The 19538-nt window shown below is 49.0% G+C and overlaps 1 non-coding gene across 1 annotated transcript; it reads right to left on the bottom strand.

Annotated features, from left to right (window-relative positions):
* Positions 1-18983: 18983 nt before the first annotated feature.
* On the bottom strand, positions 18984-19055 carry Trnaa-ggc (transfer RNA alanine (anticodon GGC)). Its single transcript has one exon. It is a non-coding gene; the product is annotated as a tRNA-Ala (tRNA).
* Between the last annotated feature and the right edge of the window lie 483 nt (positions 19056-19538).

Below are 19538 nucleotides of genomic sequence, written 5' to 3'. Positions count from 1 at the left end.
AATGTAGGCGCCGCGGCTTGAACCCTGGACCTTTCACATGCCAAGCGAACGCTCTACCAACTGAGCTACGCCCCATGCACGACCAATCTGCGCTATTCCCCATTCTTTGCGACTCAGATGCGCACGGACACGATGGTTGGTTGGTTTGTAGCGGTGAAGGGAGCAGAGTACAAAGGCGCGGACCCGTTCATATACACATAAGTTCCAAGTAGTTTCGATGCTCTGGTATTACAAATGCAAATTCCGTCTGTTTTTAACGTCTTAAATTGAAAGAGCCGTCACAAATTGCTCCGTTTTCACTCCTTGTCGACAATCATACAGCACCTGAGGTAACAAACACATCTCGAGCCCCATTGTGCACTCCATTATTCATGCCAACTCAGTGCCTCGCTCTTTACTACTGTGTACCAATCTTGTCGTCCAACTGCAAAACACTGGGCCACAACAAGTTTCCGCGTCTCCATTGCAATGCGCATACAACGAAACGTTCCCCAAACTTGGCACTCACCCTCGCAGCCGACTTTTCCGACTTTCCACGACGCTCACGCTAGTGACAGCATTATTTATAGTTCGACGTCGCGCCAAAGCGAATGAGCACATTTCGCCTACGGCTTAGGCCGCCCTCCTAGTGTGGCTGCTCGGTGTCTGCAGGCAGCGAGGGTCTGCAAGCTTCCTGTGTTCGCACCTATGTCACCTGTGCTTGCTTGTCAGAGACAGACTATCGCAAAACATACAACTCACTCCATGAATTGATTGCTACGGCATCTGTTATCAGCAGTCACAACTAGCAACACCAGTAGCAGCTGACTGCACGCAAAGAATAGGAATGTGCAGTGGGATTTACGTGAACTCGGCGCAAGGCAGATCTTTCCGACATAGGCTTGAGAATCTTACGGGAACACTTGTACTGTTTCTAAATTAAGTGTAGGCGTGGGAGGAGGGTGCTTCCTGCGCACTAATAACAGCACGCTTGTCAATTGTGGATGCTAATCATTCGCTTGTATCTTCCTAGACACATCTGCTGGTTGTGATTTATTCCTCTTGCATGGCAAGGTGCGCATGTAGGTGTGTTAAAAATTCTGGAGGCACTGGGTATTGATCCCAGTACCTCTCGCATACTAAGCGAGCGCTCTACCATCTGAGCTACGCCCGCCCCCCCGAAGACCAATGGTGCTACATACAGCCATATAGACGACACAGACCCTTGCACTCCCATTATTCAGCAGACAAACACTACTCTCTATGTATCTGTTAGGGTGTCTTTCAGGTTTCGTGCATTCTGTATCGAATCGTAGTTGGCCACAATGAAAGTGGCACGTATAACGTCGAAAATAGAATTCGGACACCGCTCTGAGTAAGACCAACGTGTTGTCCAACCTCTAGACTTCAATGAGGTTAAGCCGCGATACCTAAGACAGATCTGCACTCGATGACACCTCGATAACAGCCGGTCCCCACACTTACATCTTGCTCTCCTTACGTCAGTATACATCATATCAGTCTGTGACGCTGGCTTTGCAACATGTTGCGTTCCTTTAGGTTCGCCGCGACCAACACTTACCATGCACTGACCACAAAAAATGTAGGCGCCGCGGCTTGAACCCTGGACCTTTCACATGCCAAGCGAACGCTCTACCAACTGAGCTACGCCCCATGCACGACCAATCTGCGCTATTCCCCATTCTTTGCGACTCAGATGCGCACGGACACGATGGTTGGTTGGTTTGTAGCGGTGAAGGGAGCAGAGTACAAAGGCGCGGACCCGTTCATATACACATAAGTTCCAAGTAGTTTCGATGCTCTGGTATTACAAATGCAAATTCCGTCTGTTTTTAACGTCTTAAATTAAAAGAGCCGTCACAAATTGCTCCGTTTTCACTCCTTGTCGACAATCATACAGCACCTGAGGTAACAAACACATCTCGAGCCCCATTGTGCACTCCATTATTCATGCCAACTCAGTGCCTCGCTCTTTACTACTGTGTACCAATCTTGTCGTCCAACTGCAAAACACTGGGCCACAACAAGTTTCCGCATCTCCATTGCAATGCGCATACAACGAAACGTTCCCCAAACTTGGCACTCACCCTCGCAGCCGACTTTTCCGACTTTCCACGACGCTCACGCTAGTGACAGCATGATTTATAGTTCGACGTCGCGCCAAAGCGAATGAGCACATTTCGCCTACGGCTTAGGCCGCCCTCCTAGTGTGGCTGCTCGGTGTCTGCAGGCAGCGAGGGTCTGCAAGCTTCCTGTGTTCGCACCTATGTCACCTGTGCTTGCTTGTCAGAGACAGACTATCGCAAAACATACAACTCACTCCATGAATTGATTGCTACGGCATCTGTTATCAGCAGTCACAACTAGCAACACCAGTAGCAGCTGACTGCACGCAAAGAATAGGAATGTGCAGTGGGATTTACGTGAACTCGGCGCAAGGCAGATCTTTCCGACATAGGCTTGAGAATCTTACGGGAACACTTGTACTGTTTCTAAATTAAGTGTAGGCGTGGGAGGAGGGTGCTTCCTGCGCACTAATAACAGCACGCTTGTCAATTGTGGATGCTAATCATTCGCTTGTATCTTCCTAGACACATCTGCTGGTTGTGAATTATTCCTCTTGCATGGCAAGGTGCGCATGTAGGTGTGTTAAAAATTCTGGAGGCACTGGGTATTGATCCCAGTACCTCTCGCATACTAAGCGAGCGCTCTACCATCTGAGCTACGCCCGCCCCCCCGAAGACCAATGGTGCTACATACAGCCATATAGACGACACAGACCCTTGCACTCCCATTATTCAGCAGACAAACACTACTCTCTATGTATCTGTTAGGGTGTCTTTCAGGTTTCGTGCATTCTGTATCGAATCGTAGTTGGCCACAATGAAAGTGGCACGTATAACGTCGAAAATAGAATTCGGACACCGCTCTGAGTAAGACCAACGTGTTGTCCAACCTCTAGACTTCAATGAGGTTAAGCCGCGATACCTAAGACAGATCTGCACTCGATGACACCTCGATAACAGCCGGTCCCCACACTTACATCTTGCTCTCCTTACGTCAGTATACATCATATCAGTCTGTGACGCTGGCTTTGCAACATCTTGCGTTCCTTTAGGTTCGCCGCGACCAACACTTACCATGCACTGACCACAAAAAATGTAGGCGCCGCGGCTTGAACCCTGGACCTTTCACATGCCAAGCGAACGCTCTACCAACTGAGCTACGCCCCATGCACGACCAATCTGCGCTATTCCCCATTCTTTGCGACTCAGATGCGCACGGACACGATGGTTGGTTGGTTTGTAGCGGTGAAGGGAGCAGAGTACAAAGGCGCGGACCCGTTCATATACACATAAGTTCCAAGTAGTTTCGATGCTCTGGTATTACAAATGCAAATTCCGTCTGTTTTTAACGTCTTAAATTGAAAGAGCCGTCACAAATTGCTCCGTTTTCACTCCTTGTCGACAATCATACAGCACCTGAGGTAACAAACACATCTCGAGCCCCATTGTGCACTCCATTATTCATGCCAACTCAGTGCCTCGCTCTTTACTACTGTGTACCAATCTTGTCGTCCAACTGCAAAACACTGGGCCACAACAAGTTTCCGCGTCTCCATTGCAATGCGCATACAACGAAACGTTCCCCAAACTTGGCACTCACCCTCGCAGCCGACTTTTCCGACTTTCCACGACGCTCACGCTAGTGACAGCATTATTTATAGTTCGACGTCGCGCCAAAGCGAATGAGCACATTTCGCCTACGGCTTAGGCCGCCCTCCTAGTGTGGCTGCTCGGTGTCTGCAGGCAGCGAGGGTCTGCAAGCTTCCTGTGTTCGCACCTATGTCACCTGTGCTTGCTTGTCAGAGACAGACTATCGCAAAACATACAACTCACTCCATGAATTGATTGCTACGGCATCTGTTATCAGCAGTCACAACTAGCAACACCAGTAGCAGCTGACTGCACGCAAAGAATAGGAATGTGCAGTGGGATTTACGTGAACTCGGCGCAAGGCAGATCTTTCCGACATAGGCTTGAGAATCTTACGGGAACACTTGTACTGTTTCTAAATTAAGTGTAGGCGTGGGAGGAGGGTGCTTCCTGCGCACTAATAACAGCACGCTTGTCAATTGTGGATGCTAATCATTCGCTTGTATCTTCCTAGACACATCTGCTGGTTGTGAATTATTCCTCTTGCATGGCAAGGTGCGCATGTAGGTGTGTTAAAAATTCTGGAGGCACTGGGTATTGATCCCAGTACCTCTCGCATACTAAGCGAGCGCTCTACCATCTGAGCTACGCCCGCCCCCCCGAAGACCAATGGTGCTACATACAGCCATATAGACGACACAGACCCTTGCACTCCCATTATTCAGCAGACAAACACTACTCTCTATGTATCTGTTAGGGTGTCTTTCAGGTTTCGTGCATTCTGTATCGAATCGTAGTTGGCCACAATGAAAGTGGCACGTATAACGTCGAAAATAGAATTCGGACACCGCTCTGAGTAAGACCAACGTGTTGTCCAACCTCTAGACTTCAATGAGGTTAAGCCGCGATACCTAAGACAGATCTGCACTCGATGACACCTCGATAACAGCCGGTCCCCACACTTACATCTTGCTCTCCTTACGTCAGTATACATCATATCAGTCTGTGACGCTGGCTTTGCAACATCTTGCGTTCCTTTAGGTTCGCCGCGACCAACACTTACCATGCACTGACCACAAAAAATGTAGGCGCCGCGGCTTGAACCCTGGACCTTTCACATGCCAAGCGAACGCTCTACCAACTGAGCTACGCTCCATGCACGACCAATCTGCGCTTTTCCCCATTCTTTACGACTCAGATGCGCACGGACACGATGGTTGGTTGGTTTGTAGCGGTGAAGGGAGCAGAGTACAAAGGCGCGGACCCGTTCATATACACATAAGTTCCAAGTAGTTTCGATGCTCTGGTATTACAAATGCAAATTCCGTCTGTTTTTAACGTCTTAAATTGAAAGAGCCGTCACAAATTGCTCCGTTTTCACTCCTTGTCGACAATCATACAGCACCTGAGGTAACAAACACATCTCGAGCCCCATTGTGCACTCCATTATTCATGCCAACTCAGTGCCTCGCTCTTTACTACTGTGTACCAATCTTGTCGTCCAACTGCAAAACACTGGGCCACAACAAGTTTCCGCGTCTCCATTGCAATGCGCATACAACGAAACGTTCCCCAAACTTGGCACTCACCCTCGCAGCCGACTTTTCCGACTTTCCACGACGCTCACGCTAGTGACAGCATTATTTATAGTTCGACGTCGCGCCAAAGCGAATGAGCACATTTCGCCTACGGCTTAGGCCGCCCTCCTAGTGTGGCTGCTCGGTGTCTGCAGGCAGCGAGGGTCTGCAAGCTTCCTGTGTTCGCACCTATGTCACCTGTGCTTGCTTGTCAGAGACAGACTATCGCAAAACATACAACTCACTCCATGAATTGATTGCTACGGCATCTGTTATCAGCAGTCACAACTAGCAACACCAGTAGCAGCTGACTGCACGCAAAGAATAGGAATGTGCAGTGGGATTTACGTGAACTCGGCGCAAGGCAGATCTTTCCGACATAGGCTTGAGAATCTTACGGGAACACTTGTACTGTTTCTAAATTAAGTGTAGGCGTGGGAGGAGGGTGCTTCCTGCGCACTAATAACAGCACGCTTGTCAATTGTGGATGCTAATCATTCGCTTGTATCTTCCTAGACACATCTGCTGGTTGTGAATTATTCCTCTTGCATGGCAAGGTGCGCATGTAGGTGTGTTAAAAATTCTGGAGGCACTGGGTATTGATCCCAGTACCTCTCGCATACTAAGCGAGCGCTCTACCATCTGAGCTACGCCCGCCCCCCCGAAGACCAATGGTGCTACATACAGCCATATAGACGACACAGACCCTTGCACTCCCATTATTCAGCAGACAAACACTACTCTCTATGTATCTGTTAGGGTGTCTTTCAGGTTTCGTGCATTCTGTATCGAATCGTAGTTGGCCACAATGAAAGTGGCACGTATAACGTCGAAAATAGAATTCGGACACCGCTCTGAGTAAGACCAACGTGTTGTCCAACCTCTAGACTTCAATGAGGTTAAGCCGCGATACCTAAGACAGATCTGCACTCGATGACACCTCGATAACAGCCGGTCCCCACACTTACATCTTGCTCTCCTTACGTCAGTATACATCATATCAGTCTGTGACGCTGGCTTTGCAACATCTTGCGTTCCTTTAGGTTCGCCGCGACCAACACTTACCATGCACTGACCACAAAAAATGTAGGCGCCGCGGCTTGAACCCTGGACCTTTCACATGCCAAGCGAACGCTCTACCAACTGAGCTACGCCCCATGCACGACCAATCTGCGCTATTCCCCATTCTTTGCGACTCAGATGCGCACGGACACGATGGTTGGTTGGTTTGTAGCGGTGAAGGGAGCAGAGTACAAAGGCGCGGACCCGTTCATATACACATAAGTTCCAAGTAGTTTCGATGCTCTGGTATTACAAATGCAAATTCCGTCTGTTTTTAACGTCTTAAATTGAAAGAGCCGTCACAAATTGCTCCGTTTTCACTCCTTGTCGACAATCATACAGCACCTGAGGTAACAAACACATCTCGAGCCCCATTGTGCACTCCATTATTCATGCCAACTCAGTGCCTCGCTCTTTACTACTGTGTACCAATCTTGTCGTCCAACTGCAAAACACTGGGCCACAACAAGTTTCCGCGTCTCCATTGCAATGCGCATACAACGAAACGTTCCCCAAACTTGGCACTCACCCTCGCAGCCGACTTTTCCGACTTTCCACGACGCTCACGCAACGCTCACGCTAGTGACAGCATTATTTATAGTTCGACGTCGCGCCAAAGCGAATGAGCACATTTCGCCTACGGCTTAGGCCGCCCTCCTAGTGTGGCTGCTCGGTGTCTGCAGGCAGCGAGGGTCTGCAAGCTTCCTGTGTTCGCACCTATGTCACCTGTGCTTGCTTGTCAGAGACAGACTATCGCAAAACATACAACTCACTCCATGAATTGATTGCTACGGCATCTGTTATCAGCAGTCACAACTAGCAACACCAGTAGCAGCTGACTGCACGCAAAGAATAGGAATGTGCAGTGGGATTTACGTGAACTCGGCGCAAGGCAGATCTTTCCGACATAGGCTTGAGAATCTTACGGGAACACTTGTACTGTTTCTAAATTAAGTGTAGGCGTGGGAGGAGGGTGCTTCCTGCGCACTAATAACAGCACGCTTGTCAATTGTGGATGCTAATCATTCGCTTGTATCTTCCTAGACACATCTGCTGGTTGTGAATTATTCCTCTTGCATGGCAAGGTGCGCATGTAGGTGTGTTAAAAATTCTGGAGGCACTGGGTATTGATCCCAGTACCTCTCGCATACTAAGCGAGCGCTCTACCATCTGAGCTACGCCCGCCCCCCCGAAGACCAATGGTGCTACATACAGCCATATAGACGACACAGACCCTTGCACTCCCATTATTCAGCAGACAAACACTACTCTCTATGTATCTGTTAGGGTGTCTTTCAGGTTTCGTGCATTCTGTATCGAATCGTAGTTGGCCACAATGAAAGTGGCACGTATAACGTCGAAAATAGAATTCGGACACCGCTCTGAGTAAGACCAACGTGTTGTCCAACCTCTAGACTTCAATGAGGTTAAGCCGCGATACCTAAGACAGATCTGCACTCGATGACACCTCGATAACAGCCGGTCCCCACACTTACATCTTGCTCTCCTTACGTCAGTATACATCATATCAGTCTGTGACGCTGGCTTTGCAACATCTTGCGTTCCTTTAGGTTCGCCGCGACCAACACTTACCATGCACTGACCACAAAAAATGTAGGCGCCGCGGCTTGAACCCTGGACCTTTCACATGCCAAGCGAACGCTCTACCAACTGAGCTACGCCCCATGCACGACCAATCTGCGCTATTCCCCATTCTTTGCGACTCAGATGCGCACGGACACGATGGTTGGTTGGTTTGTAGCGGTGAAGGGAGCAGAGTACAAAGGCGCGGACCCGTTCATATACACATAAGTTCCAAGTAGTTTCGATGCTCTGGTATTACAAATGCAAATTCCGTCTGTTTTTAACGTCTTAAATTGAAAGAGCCGTCACAAATTGCTCCGTTTTCACTCCTTGTCGACAATCATACAGCACCTGAGGTAACAAACACATCTCGAGCCCCATTGTGCACTCCATTATTCATGCCAACTCAGTGCCTCGCTCTTTACTACTGTGTACCAATCTTGTCGTCCAACTGCAAAACACTGGGCCACAACAAGTTTCCACGTCTCCATTGCAATGCGCATACAACGAAACGTTCCCCAAACTTGGCACTCACCCTCGCAGCCGACTTTTCCGACTTTCCACGACGCTCACGCTAGTGACAGCATTATTTATAGTTCGACGTCGCGCCAAAGCGAATGAGCACATTTCGCCTACGGCTTAGGCCGCCCTCCTAGTGTGGCTGCTCGGTGTCTGCAGGCAGCGAGGGTCTGCAAGCTTCCTGTGTTCGCACCTATGTCACCTGTGCTTGCTTGTCAGAGACAGACTATCGCAAAACATACAACTCACTCCATGAATTGATTGCTACGGCATCTGTTATCAGCAGTCACAACTAGCAACACCAGTAGCAGCTGACTGCACGCAAAGAATAGGAATGTGCAGTGGGATTTACGTGAACTCGGCGCAAGGCAGATCTTTCCGACATAGGCTTGAGAATCTTACGGGAACACTTGTACTGTTTCTAAATTAAGTGTAGGCGTGGGAGGAGGGTGCTTCCTGCGCACTAATAACAGCACGCTTGTCAATTGTGGATGCTAATCATTCGCTTGTATCTTCCTAGACACATCTGCTGGTTGTGAATTATTCCTCTTGCATGGCAAGGTGCGCATGTAGGTGTGTTAAAAATTCTGGAGGCACTGGGTATTGATCCCAGTACCTCTCGCATACTAAGCGAGCGCTATACCATCTGAGCTACGCCCGCCCCCCCGAAGACCAATGGTGCTACATACAGCCATATAGACGACACAGACCCTTGCACTCCCATTATTCAGCAGACAAACACTACTCTCTATGTATCTGTTAGGGTGTCTTTCAGGTTTCGTGCATTCTGTATCGAATCGTAGTTGGCCACAATGAAAGTGGCACGTATAACGTCGAAAATAGAATTCGGACACCGCTCTGAGTAAGACCAACGTGTTGTCCAACCTCTAGACTTCAATGAGGTTAAGCCGCGATACCTAAGACAGATCTGCACTCGATGACACCTCGATAACAGCCGGTCCCCACACTTACATCTTGCTCTCCTTACGTCAGTATACATCATATCAGTCTGTGACGCTGGCTTTGCAACATCTTGCGTTCCTTTAGGTTCGCCGCGACCAACACTTACCATGCACTGACCACAAAAAATGTAGGCGCCGCGGCTTGAACCCTGGACCTTTCACATGCCAAGCGAACGCTCTACCAACTGAGCTACGCCCCATGCACGACCAATCTGCGCTATTCCCCATTCTTTGCGACTCAGATGCGCACGGACACGATGGTTGGTTGGTTTGTAGCGGTGAAGGGAGCAGAGTACAAAGGCGCGGACCCGTTCATATACACATAAGTTCCAAGTAGTTTCGATGCTCTGGTATTACAAATGCAAATTCCGTCTGTTTTTAACGTCTTAAATTGAAAGAGCCGTCACAAATTGCTCCGTTTTCACTCCTTGTCGAAAATCATACAGCACCTGAGGTAACAAACACATCTCGAGCCCCATTGTGCACTCCATTATTCATGCCAACTCAGTGCCTCGCTCTTTACTACTGTGTACCAATCTTGTCGTCCAACTGCAAAACACTGGGCCACAACAAGTTTCCGCGTCTCCATTGCAATGCGCATACAACGAAACGTTCCCCAAACTTGGCACTCACCCTCGCAGCCGACTTTTCCGACTTTCCACGACGCTCACGCAACGCTCACGCTAGTGACAGCATTATTTATAGTTCGACGTCGCGCCAAAGCGAATGAGCACATTTCGCCTACGGCTTAGGCCGCCCTCCTAGTGTGGCTGCTCGGTGTCTGCAGGCAGCGAGGGTCTGCAAGCTTCCTGTGTTCGCACCTATGTCACCTGTGCTTGCTTGTCAGAGACAGACTATCGCAAAACATACAACTCACTCCATGAATTGATTGCTACGGCATCTGTTATCAGCAGTCACAACTAGCAACACCAGTAGCAGCTGACTGCACGCAAAGAATAGGAATGTGCAGTGGGATTTACGTGAACTCGGCGCAAGGCAGATCTTTCCGACATAGGCTTGAGAATCTTACGGGAACACTTGTACTGTTTCTAAATTAAGTGTAGGCGTGGGAGGAGGGTGCTTCCTGCGCACTAATAACAGCACGCTTGTCAATTGTGGATGCTAATCATTCGCTTGTATCTTCCTAGACACATCTGCTGGTTGTGAATTATTCCTCTTGCATGGCAAGGTGCGCATGTAGGTGTGTTAAAAATTCTGGAGGCACTGGGTATTGATCCCAGTACCTCTCGCATACTAAGCGAGCGCTCTACCATCTGAGCTACGCCCGCCCCCCCGAAGACCAATGGTGCTACATACAGCCATATAGACGACACAGACCCTTGCACTCCCATTATTCAGCAGACAAACACTACTCTCTATGTATCTGTTAGAGTGTCTTTCAGGTTTCGTGCATTCTGTATCGAATCGTAGTTGGCCACAATGAAAGTGGCACGTATAACGTCGAAAATAGAATTCGGACACCGCTCTGAGTAAGACCAACGTGTTGTCCAACCTCTAGACTTCAATGAGGTTAAGCCGCGATACCTAAGACAGATCTGCACTCGATGACACCTCGATAACAGCCGGTCCCCACACTTACATCTTGCTCTCCTTACGTCAGTATACATCATATCAGTCTGTGACGCTGGCTTTGCAACATCTTGCGTTCCTTTAGGTTCGCCGCGACCAACACTTACCATGCACTGACCACAAAAAATGTAGGCGCCGCGGCTTGAACCCTGGACCTTTCACATGCCAAGCGAACGCTCTACCAACTGAGCTACGCCCCATGCACGACCAATCTGCGCTATTCCCCATTCTTTGCGACTCAGATGCGCACGGACACGATGGTTGGTTGGTTTGTAGCGGTGAAGGGAGCAGAGTACAAAGGCGCGGACCCGTTCATATACACATAAGTTCCAAGTAGTTTCGATGCTCTGGTATTACAAATGCAAATTCCGTCTGTTTTTAACGTCTTAAATTGAAAGAGCCGTCACAAATTGCTCCGTTTTCACTCCTTGTCGACAATCATACAGCACCTGAGGTAACAAACACATCTCGAGCCCCATTGTGCACTCCATTATTCATGCCAACTCAGTGCCTCGCTCTTTACTACTGTGTACCAATCTTGTCGTCCAACTGCAAAACACTGGGCCACAACAAGTTTCCACGTCTCCATTGCAATGCGCATACAACGAAACGTTCCCCAAACTTGGCACTCACCCTCGCAGCCGACTTTTCCGACTTTCCACGACGCTCACGCTAGTGACAGCATTATTTATAGTTCGACGTCGCGCCAAAGCGAATGAGCACATTTCGCCTACGGCTTAGGCCGCCCTCCTAGTGTGGCTGCTCGGTGTCTGCAGGCAGCGAGGGTCTGCAAGCTTCCTGTGTTCGCACCTATGTCACCTGTGCTTGCTTGTCAGAGACAGACTATCGCAAAACATACAACTCACTCCATGAATTGATTGCTACGGCATCTGTTATCAGCAGTCACAACTAGCAACACCAGTAGCAGCTGACTGCACGCAAAGAATAGGAATGTGCAGTGGGATTTACGTGAACTCGGCGCAAGGCAGATCTTTCCGACATAGGCTTGAGAATCTTACGGGAACACTTGTACTGTTTCTAAATTAAGTGTAGGCGTGGGAGGAGGGTGCTTCCTGCGCACTAATAACAGCACGCTTGTCAATTGTGGATGCTAATCATTCGCTTGTATCTTCCTAGACACATCTGCTGGTTGTGAATTATTCCTCTTGCATGGCAAGGTGCGCATGTAGGTGTGTTAAAAATTCTGGAGGCACTGGGTATTGATCCCAGTACCTCTCGCATACTAAGCGAGCGCTATACCATCTGAGCTACGCCCGCCCCCCCGAAGACCAATGGTGCTACATACAGCCATATAGACGACACAGACCCTTGCACTCCCATTATTCAGCAGACAAACACTACTCTCTATGTATCTGTTAGGGTGTCTTTCAGGTTTCGTGCATTCTGTATCGAATCGTAGTTGGCCACAATGAAAGTGGCACGTATAACGTCGAAAATAGAATTCGGACACCGCTCTGAGTAAGACCAACGTGTTGTCCAACCTCTAGACTTCAATGAGGTTAAGCCGCGATACCTAAGACAGATCTGCACTCGATGACACCTCGATAACAGCCGGTCCCCACACTTACATCTTGCTCTCCTTACGTCAGTATACATCATATCAGTCTGTGACGCTGGCTTTGCAACATCTTGCGTTCCTTTAGGTTCGCCGCGACCAACACTTACCATGCACTGACCACAAAAAATGTAGGCGCCGCGGCTTGAACCCTGGACCTTTCACATGCCAAGCGAACGCTCTACCAACTGAGCTACGCCCCATGCACGACCAATCTGCGCTATTCCCCATTCTTTGCGACTCAGATGCGCACGGACACGATGGTTGGTTGGTTTGTAGCGGTGAAGGGAGCAGAGTACAAAGGCGCGGACCCGTTCATATACACATAAGTTCCAAGTAGTTTCGATGCTCTGGTATTACAAATGCAAATTCCGTCTGTTTTTAACGTCTTAAATTGAAAGAGCCGTCACAAATTGCTCCGTTTTCACTCCTTGTCGAAAATCATACAGCACCTGAGGTAACAAACACATCTCGAGCCCCATTGTGCACTCCATTATTCATGCCAACTCAGTGCCTCGCTCTTTACTACTGTGTACCAATCTTGTCGTCCAACTGCAAAACACTGGGCCACAACAAGTTTCCGCGTCTCCATTGCAATGCGCATACAACGAAACGTTCCCCAAACTTGGCACTCACCCTCGCAGCCGACTTTTCCGACTTTCCACGACGCTCACGCAACGCTCACGCTAGTGACAGCATTATTTATAGTTCGACGTCGCGCCAAAGCGAATGAGCACATTTCGCCTACGGCTTAGGCCGCCCTCCTAGTGTGGCTGCTCGGTGTCTGCAGGCAGCGAGGGTCTGCAAGCTTCCTGTGTTCGCACCTATGTCACCTGTGCTTGCTTGTCAGAGACAGACTATCGCAAAACATACAACTCACTCCATGAATTGATTGCTACGGCATCTGTTATCAGCAGTCACAACTAGCAACACCAGTAGCAGCTGACTGCACGCAAAGAATAGGAATGTGCAGTGGGATTTACGTGAACTCGGCGCAAGGCAGATCTTTCCGACATAGGCTTGAGAATCTTACGGGAACACTTGTACTGTTTCTAAATTAAGTGTAGGCGTGGGAGGAGGGTGCTTCCTGCGCACTAATAACAGCACGCTTGTCAATTGTGGATGCTAATCATTCGCTTGTATCTTCCTAGACACATCTGCTGGTTGTGAATTATTCCTCTTGCATGGCAAGGTGCGCATGTAGGTGTGTTAAAAATTCTGGAGGCACTGGGTATTGATCCCAGTACCTCTCGCATACTAAGCGAGCGCTCTACCATCTGAGCTACGCCCGCCCCCCCGAAGACCAATGGTGCTACATACAGCCATATAGACGACACAGACCCTTGCACTCCCATTATTCAGCAGACAAACACTACTCTCTATGTATCTGTTAGGGTGTCTTTCAGGTTTCGTGCATTCTGTATCGAATCGTAGTTGGCCACAATGAAAGTGGCACGTATAACGTCGAAAATAGAATTCGGACACCGCTCTGAGTAAGACCAACGTGTTGTCCAACCTCTAGACTTCAATGAGGTTAAGCCGCGATACCTAAGACAGATCTGCACTCGATGACACCTCGATAACAGCCGGTCCCCACACTTACATCTTGCTCTCCTTACGTCAGTATACATCATATCAGTCTGTGACGCTGGCTTTGCAACATCTTGCGTTCCTTTAGGTTCGCCGCGACCAACACTTACCATGCACTGACCACAAAAAATGTAGGCGCCGCGGCTTGAACCCTGGACCTTTCACATGCCAAGCGAACGCTCTACCAACTGAGCTACGCCCCATGCACGACCAATCTGCGCTATTCCCCATTCTTTGCGACTCAGATGCGCACGGACACGATGGTTGGTTGGTTTGTAGCGGTGAAGGGAGCAGAGTACAAAGGCGCGGACCCGTTCATATACACATAAGTTCCAAGTAGTTTCGATGCTCTGGTATTACAAATGCAAATTCCGTCTGTTTTTAACGTCTTAAATTGAAAGAGCCGTCACAAATTGCTCCGTTTTCACTCCTTGTCGACAATCATACAGCACCTGAGGTAACAAACACATCTCGAGCCCCATTGTGCACTCCATTATTCATGCCAACTCAGTGCCTCGCTCTTTACTACTGTGTACCAATCTTGTCGTCCAACTGCAAAACACTGGGCCACAACAAGTTTCCACGTCTCCATTGCAATGCGCATACAACGAAACGTTCCCCAAACTTGGCACTCACCCTCGCAGCCGACTTTTCCGACTTTCCACGACGCTCACGCTAGTGACAGCATTATTTATAGTTCGACGTCGCGCCAAAGCGAATGAGCACATTTCGCCTACGGCTTAGGCCGCCCTCCTAGTGTGGCTGCTCGGTGTCTGCAGGCAGCGAGGGTCTGCAAGCTTCCTGTGTTCGCACCTATGTCACCTGTGCTTGCTTGTCAGAGACAGACTATCGCAAAACATACAACTCACTCCATGAATTGATTGCTACGGCATCTGTTATCAGCAGTCACAACTAGCAACACCAGTAGCAGCTGACTGCACGCAAAGAATAGGAATGTGCAGTGGGATTTACGTGAACTCGGCGCAAGGCAGATCTTTCCGACATAGGCTTGAGAATCTTACGGGAACACTTGTACTGTTTCTAAATTAAGTGTAGGCGTGGGAGGAGGGTGCTTCCTGCGCACTAATAACAGCACGCTTGTCAATTGTGGATGCTAATCATTCGCTTGTATCTTCCTAGACACATCTGCTGGTTGTGAATTATTCCTCTTGCATGGCAAGGTGCGCATGTAGGTGTGTTAAAAATTCTGGAGGCACTGGGTATTGATCCCAGTACCTCTCGCATACTAAGCGAGCGCTATACCATCTGAGCTACGCCCGCCCCCCCGAAGACCAATGGTGCTACATACAGCCATATAGACGACACAGACCCTTGCACTCCCATTATTCAGCAGACAAACACTACTTTCTATGTATCTGTTAGGGTGTCTTTCAGGTTTCGTGCATTCTGTATCGAATCGTAGTTGGCCACAATGAAAGTGGCACGTATAACGTCGAAAATAGAATTCGGACACCGCTCTGAGTAAGACCAACGTGTTGTCCAACCTCTAGACTTCAATGAGGTTAAGCCGCGATACCTAAGACAGATCTGCACTCGATGACACCTCGATAACAGCCGGTCCCCACACTTACATCTTGCTCTCCTTACGTCAGTATACATCATATCAGTCTGTGACGCTGGCTTTGCAACATCTTGCGTTCCTTTAGGTTCGCCGCGACCAACACTTACCATGCACTGACCACAAAAAATGTAGGCGCCGCGGCTTGAACCCTGGACCTTTCACATGCCAAGCGAACGCTCTACCAACTGAGCTACGCCCCATGCACGACCCATCTGCGCTATTCCCCATTCTTTGCGACTCAGATGCGCACGGACACGATGGTTGGTTGGTTTGTAGCGGTGAAGGGAGCAGAGTACAAAGGCGCGGACCCGTTCGTATACACATAAGTTCCAAGTAGTTTCGATGCTCTGGTATTACAAATGCAAATTCCGTCTGTTTTTAACGTCTTAAATTGAAAGAGCCGTCACAAATTGCTCCGTTTTCACTCCTTGTCGACAATCATACAGCACCTGAGGTAACAAACACATCTCGAGCCCCATTGTGCACTCCATTATTCATGCCAACTCAGTGCCTCGCTCTTTACTACTGTGTACCAATCTTGTCGTCCAACTGCAAAACACTGGGCCACAACAAGTTTCCGCGTCTCCATTGCAATGCGCATACAACGAAACGTTCCCCAAACTTGGCACTCACCCTCGCAGCCGACTTTTCCGACTTTCCACGACGCTCACGCTAGTGACAGCATTATTTATAGTTCGACGTCGCGCCAAAGCGAATGAGCACATTTCGCCTACGGCTTAGGCCGCCCTCCTAGTGTGGCTGCTCGGTGTCTGCAGGCAGCGAGGGTCTGCAAGCTTCCTGTGTTCGCACCTATGTCACCTGTGCTTGCTTGTCAGAGACAGACTATCGCAAAACATACAACTCACTCCATGAATTGATTGCTACGGCATCTGTTATCAGCAGTCACAACTAGCAACACCAGTAGCAGCTGACTGCACGCAAAGAATAGGAATGTGCAGTGGGATTTACGTGAACTCGGCGCAAGGCAGATCTTTCCGACATAGGCTTGAGAATCTTACGGGAACACTTGTACTGTTTCTAAATTAAGTGTAGGCGTGGGAGGAGGGTGCTTCCTGCGCACTAATAACAGCACGCTTGTCAATTGTGGATGCTAATCATTCGCTTGTATCTTCCTAGACACATCTGCTGGTTGTGAATTATTCCTCTTGCATGGCAAGGTGCGCATGTAGGTGTGTTAAAAATTCTGGAGGCACTGGGTATTGATCCCAGTACCTCTCGCATACTAAGGGAGCGCTCTACCATCTGAGCTACGCCCGCCCCCCCGAAGACCAATGGTGCTACATACAGCCATATAGACGACACAGACCCTTGCACTCCCATTATTCAGCAGACAAACACTACTCTCTATGTATCTGTTAGGGTGTCTTTCAGGTTTCGTGCATTCTGTATCGAATCGTAGTTGGCCACAATGAAAGTGGCACGTATAACGTCGAAAATAGAATTCGGACACCGCTCTGAGTAAGACCAACGTGTTGTCCAACCTCTAGACTTCAATGAGGTTAAGCCGCGATACCTAAGACAGATCTGCACTCGATGACACCTCGATAACAGCCGGTCCCCACACTTACATCTTGCTCTCCTTACGTCAGTATACATCATATCAGTCTGTGACGCTGGCTTTGCAACATCTTGCGTTCCTTTAGGTTCGCCGCGACCAACACTTACCATGCACTGACCACAAAAAATGTAGGCGCCGCGGCTTGAACCCTGGACCTTTCACATGCCAAGCGAACGCTCTACCAACTGAGCTACGCCCCATGCACGACCAATCTGCGCTATTCCCCATTCTTTGCGACTCAGATGCGCACGGACACGATGGTTGGTTGGTTTGTAGCGGTGAAGGGAGCAGAGTACAAAGGCGCGGACCCGTTCATATACACATAAGTTCCAAGTAGTTTCGATGCTCTGGTATTACAAATGCAAATTCCGTCTGTTTTTAACGTCTTAAATTGAAAGAGCCGTCACAAATTGCTCCGTTTTCACTCCTTGTCGACAATCATACAGCACCTGAGGTAACAAACACATCTCGAGCCCCATTGTGCACTCCATTATTCATGCCAACTCAGTGCCTCGCTCTTTACTACTGTGTACCAATCTTGTCGTCCAACTGCAAAACACTGGGCCACAACAAGTTTCCGCGTCTCCATTGCAATGCGCATACAACGAAACGTTCCCCAAACTTGGCACTCACCCTCGCAGCCGACTTTTCCGACTTTCCACGACGCTCACGCTAGTGACAGCATTATTTATAGTTCGACGTCGCGCCAAAGCGAATGAGCACATTTCGCCTACGGCTTAGGCCGCCCTCCTAGTGTGGCTGCTCGGTGTCTGCAGGCAGCGAGGGTCTGCAAGCTTCCTGTGTTCGCACCTATGTCACCTGTGCTTGCTTGTCAGAGACAGACTATCGCAAAACATACAACTCACTCCATGAATTGATTGCTACGGCATCTGTTATCAGCAGTCACAACTAGCAACACCAGTAGCAGCTGACTGCACGCAAAGAATAGGAATGTGCAGTGGGATTTACGTGAACTCGGCGCAAGGCAGATCTTTCCGACATAGGCTTGAGAATCTTACGGGAACACTTGTACTGTTTCTAAATTAAGTGTAGGCGTGGGAGGAGGGTGCTTCCTGCGCACTAATAACAGCACGCTTGTCAATTGTGGATGCTAATCATTCGCTTGTATCTTCCTAGACACATCTGCTGGTTGTGAATTATTCCTCTTGCATGGCAAGGTGCGCATGTAGGTGTGTTAAAAATTCTGGAGGCACTGGGTATTGATCCCAGTACCTCTCGCATACTAAGGGAGCGCTCTACCATCTGAGCTACGCCCGCAACTCCGAAGACCAATGGTGCTACATACAGCCATATAGACGACACAGACCCTTGCACTCCCATTATTCAGCAGACAAACACTACTCTCTATGTATCTGTTAGGGTGTCTTTCAGGTTTCGTGCATTCTGTATCGAATCGTAGTTGGCCACAATGAAAGTGGCACGTATAACGTCGAAAATAGAATTCGGACACCGCTCTGAGTAAGACCAATGTGTTGTCCAACCTCTAGACTTCAATGAGGTTAAGCCGCGATACCTAAGACAGATCTGCACTCGATGACACCTCGATAACAGCCGGTCCCCACACTTACATCTTGCTCTCCTTACGTCAGTATACATCATATCAGTCTGTGACGCTGGCTTTGCAACATCTTGCGTTCCTTTAGGTTCGCCGCGACCAACACTTACCATGTACTGACCACAAAAAATGTTGGCGCCGCGGCTTGAACCCTGGACCTTTCACATGCCAAGCGAACGCTCTACCAACTGAGCTACGCCCCATGCACGACCAATCTGCGCTATTCCCCATTCTTTGCGACTCAGATGCGCACGGACACGATGGTTGGTTGGTTTGTAGCGGTGAAGGGAGCAGAGTACAAAGGCGCGGACCCGTTCATATACACATAAGTTCCAAGTAGTTTCGATGCTCTGGTATTACAAATGCAAATTCCGTCTGTTTTTAACGTCTTAAATTGAAAGAGCCGTCACAAATTGCTCCGTTTTCACTCCTTGTCGACAATCATACAGCACCTGTGGTAACAAACACATCTCGAGCCCCATTGTGCACTCCATTATTCATGCCAACTCAGTGCCTCGCTCTTTACTACTGTGTACCAATCTTGTCGTCCAACTGCAAAACACTGGGCCACAACAAGTTTCCACGTCTCCATTGCAATGCGCATACAACGAAAAGTTCCCCAAACTTGGCACTCACCCTCGCAGCCGACTTTTCCGACTTTCCACGACGCTCACGCTAGTGACAG

Source organism: Schistocerca gregaria, chromosome 10 (assembly GCF_023897955.1).
Source record: "Schistocerca gregaria isolate iqSchGreg1 chromosome 10, iqSchGreg1.2, whole genome shotgun sequence".
Taxonomy (NCBI): domain Eukaryota; kingdom Metazoa; phylum Arthropoda; class Insecta; order Orthoptera; family Acrididae; genus Schistocerca; species Schistocerca gregaria.
Note: the sequence above shows the minus strand (reverse complement) of the source record. Positions and strands in the feature narration are given on the sequence as shown.